We start from the raw sequence: 3,084 nt of genomic DNA, 5'->3' as shown, positions 1-3,084 counted from the left end.
GAATGCGATATATGTAAATGCAAAATGCTGATTGACATGTTTTCTACCTTTTTTTTCATGAACCAAAAATACGTTGTTGTTGTTGTTGTTGTAGCGGCTACAACAACCCCGCCCAGATCGGTTGGTATCTCAGTCGTTGTCGTAGTCGTTGGTTCATGCTTTTTTTTTTATAGCTGTAGGTTTTTATTTACCAGCTAATGTAAAATCGCAATAAAAGACCTTTTCGTGCAACTATGTACTCCGAAAAGCACTATTTCACGGAACTCTGCGTGGGTACAGAAAATGATGCTTTTTACAACCCTACATATGCAATTGCTATTTGATCGTTGACAGCGGAGGAGTGGTTTGTATTTGTGTACGACGGAAGGAAATTTGGTTTCGGTTTAAAATGTTGTGCGCTGTTTTCAATTAAAAACTGTTAATAAGTGCGACAAAATTGCATAGTGATAGTGAATGAAAAGTGATATGGCTTATATGAGTAGAAAATCTCAATTTCCTACAGTTTGTCGGTGAAAATTTGTTGGGGCAAACATGGGCAGACGGAGTTACATCAATGCACACACATTCATACTTACGTACTCACGAACTAGCGCTGCCAAACAAAGCGCCGAAGGCAGCACCGAAAGCAGAGCAGCAGGAAGAAACTAGGAAGGAATAAATGAGACTATGGTCTCGCAAATTCAATAGGAGAAAATATTGTATCTACATAAGATTTTATCTAGGTTGAAATTTGTTAGTGGATCTATAGAAGTTCAGAAATTTATATTTCTGGTTGCTCAATCTATGTTAAGGAAGCGATTAAACTTTTTTCTAATAGGTTTGTGCATACATAAAATGTGTCGCGAATATGCCTCGCAGGGACAAAAAAAAAAGAAGAAAATCGAGTGACCACGGCGAAGCAGTGCACGAGGGAACGAAAGGAAAAGAAACGCTTGGCTATTTAAGAGCTCAGGGTGTGGGTGAAGGAAGAGAGCGTTTGTAGACACGGGTTGCGTCGAAGAGAAAACCTAAATATCGCCCTTTTTCAATTTGTTGCAATCAAAACTTCCTTTCCTTCGCTGCGGCGGCGTTGAAAGTCCAGGGAAGAAAAGATGATTCGGTCGCAGTTCGATTGGTGCGCTACCATTGACTGTGTTGCCCTCATTCATACTATATGTATGTACATATATATGCATATTGGCTATACATATATATTACATATAGTCAAAATGTTGTTGCGTGCGAAATGTGCAAATTTGGTAAAATAGAATAGGGGAAGGATAGGGTGTGTTTTGTGCAGAACAAAGTAGTGCTCTTTGAATTCGGGTTGGGTTTTCATTCTTACTATTCGTTTTTATCGGTTGCAGTAGCGCAAAACAGCAGCAGCGGCAAAGTTGACGACGGTGGGTGCGGATAGTCAACGTGAGAAGGGTTTATAAAGAAACTGACGAGGATAGGAAAACTAAGTGAAGAAAGGAAAACGAGAACCAAAAAAGTGCAAGTTCACGTTAATGTACATACATACCTTCCTGAAGGGATAAGTGCAGTGAAAAAATAAAAAAAGAGCCAGTAAAAATTCCAATCTGTATACCTAATTAAATTTTAAATTAGAAACCTATACGAAGGACATAGTTAAAAAATGAAATAAAAAATTGTGGCAAAATGATGTAGTGTGAAAATATTGCACAAAAAAAAAAATACATATATTGTATGTATATAGCACAGTAGGAGTCGAATCAGCCCTCAGCCCTGCTACGGCCAAGTGGAAGTGAAAAGCGAAAAACTGCACTACAGCAGGCTGCTCCCAAAGGCATATTTTCTCTCAAGCAAACGAAGCATAGTGGCGAAGTAAGAGAATATTACGGATTAAAATAAAATATGTGGTAAGTTATAACTTTCTTACTTTTTTAAATATTTAGTTTTTATGATTTATAGGATGAGTTGGCCTTCATTCAAATATTAAAAAAAAAAATTTACGGATATGTTACGGATTGGCGAAAGCAAGGAAGAGATTCTGACAAAATATGAGCTATAAATGTACATTTGTACATTCATATGTACGTCCTGTGACCATTATCCTACCATCGCGCATGTATCCTTAGACCTCAGCATGCTATCGCATATCCTTTTTGATATCGAATTCGCTCTTCTTTACACGCCCTTTTTCTCGGGCATGCAACTCTCTGTTTTGTTACTCTTTTTCGTATCTGTGCTGATATGTACATAAATAGGTATACAAATCCGAGAAATCATTTTCGTTATCAACATATTTCTGATAACGAGATCCAACCATTATTATATTGTATGAATTTAATTTGTAGTAAATATGTTAAAAATATGTCTGTGCATCCCTGCTACTGTGTAATTTTCTTTCCTCAAACATCTTCTCAAATATCACTTGGTTTTGAACATCTTTTTATTTTGTTCTACGCATACCATTTTATTGGCGATCTTTTTTTGTTATTTCAAGTTATAGAAAACCCTCTTATTTTGGAATTGGTAGCAGAAAATGTGTATTTTTTCCAAAGGAATCATTCTAACCCAGCAAGACTGGAGCCCTCCAAGATCTGCAAATGAGTAAAATAATGTATTCGAATGCATGTTTGACGGCGAAACCCGATTGTGTAATAAATTGCTAAATAAACCAGTTTTCTACTCACGTAACCGTAATAGCAAAAAAAACGACTCTTCCAAGCACAAACTTATGTGTACATGAGTATAAGGCAAAAATAATAAGAAATAAAAAATTCAATACGAACTGAACTTAAACTAATTAACTGGTTGGATGTAATGTCTACGAGTACAAGTATCGAATACATACTCACTGAGTTGTGGAGTTATGGTCACTCACTTGATTGTCCAGTCAAACGCTTACCTGGAAATAATCTTTTGAGCAGCTGAGTCGCGTTTATGTGCACAATTTGTGGGGTGGTGCCAGTCCGAGCGGCTAAAGCCCTGCCGAAACCCAAACTCCCTTGCTGTTCCCGTCTGATCAAGCAATGCTCAATTGTTGCCACTGGTTCAAATAACCAATTGTGTGCACATTAGGGTGGTTCAATAATACAAAGTAAAATGAACTTTTTGAAATTTTCCTGCTGCTGTCCC

The sequence above is a fragment of the Rhagoletis pomonella genome, unplaced genomic scaffold, assembly GCF_013731165.1.
Source record: "Rhagoletis pomonella isolate Grant_MI unplaced genomic scaffold, Rhpom_1.0 Rhpom_scaffold_00008, whole genome shotgun sequence".
NCBI lineage: Eukaryota > Metazoa > Arthropoda > Insecta > Diptera > Tephritidae > Rhagoletis > Rhagoletis pomonella.
The sequence above is the reverse complement of the archived record's forward strand: the minus strand, read 5'-3'. Positions refer to the sequence as shown.